Consider the following 1,102-nt stretch of genomic DNA (forward strand, 5'->3'; position numbering starts at 1 on the left):
ATCAAATTCTCCTTCCTTTTCCTCTATTTATAGTCCACTTTACTCACACAAGGAAGATTAGGTAGTTAAAAAGCCAGGTTGAATCCATCCAGCTTTTTCACTCAATGTCACCTAATTTCCCTCCTTAGTGTAGTCCTCATCCCTATTGGTTTTGTCCTGGTCCCCAGCATAAGCTTTTGGGTACTCAGGTGGGTCAACACAGTTTTTTTCATCAGTGGAAAAGCTGGCTGGATCCAATCCAGTGCAATAAATCAGCAGATTACAATTTAAAACAAAGCAAAAAAGACAGTGGAACTGAAACCAGATTGCAAGGTTAAGAACTACTCACTTCAATATACAGTGAACAATGTTATGAACAGCCTGAAATTTCACAGACATTGCACCATCCCCATTCCCTTTACAGCAATGAAGAGTTTCATTTTACATGTTATGAAACAGTAAAAAAGCTTGTGAGTTTTCCTGACCTTGTTTGGCAGGCCATCCCACAGGGTGAGTGCCACAACAGAGAATGCCGTGGGACAGCTGTTGATCTCACCCATTTGCAGGATGGCACCTTCCAAAGACTTCGCTCATATGAGCGACGCCATCATGGTGGAGCATATTGAGAGAGGAACTCCCATGGATATGTGGGATCTAGAGCATGAAGAGCCTTTGTAGGGGATTCACACCAGCCTTATAAAACTTTACACCAATCTTGAAAGGTACAACCAATCCCACTATTGCAGATGGGAGAATTCAGATGAAGGAAGAATGGAAAATAAAGTATTCTGTCAAGATCATGGCAGAGAAGATGTGAAATAGGGTCTTTCTAGCTAATTTTCCAAGCTACTTTGCACCGCCGGCTTTCATCATACAAGATGCTGATTAGGGCCAGTTCCAGGCATTGCTGGGCTGCCCTCTCTTCCTTGTCCTGCCACTGTGCCCAATACTTGCACCTCCCTGCCCACCCATACATACTTCCCCCCTCCCCCAGTTGCTCATTTCCAGCCCTCCAAATGCTTGTACATCCTTCCCTGATTGTGCAGGGCAGTGTGTGCAGCTGCAAGCGTCTCTGTCATTCACTTTGCACATTGCCCTTTCCCTAGCTGCACTGGGCATTGTG

The sequence above is a fragment of the Heteronotia binoei genome, chromosome 11, assembly GCF_032191835.1.
Source record: "Heteronotia binoei isolate CCM8104 ecotype False Entrance Well chromosome 11, APGP_CSIRO_Hbin_v1, whole genome shotgun sequence".
Lineage (NCBI taxonomy): Eukaryota > Metazoa > Chordata > Lepidosauria > Squamata > Gekkonidae > Heteronotia > Heteronotia binoei.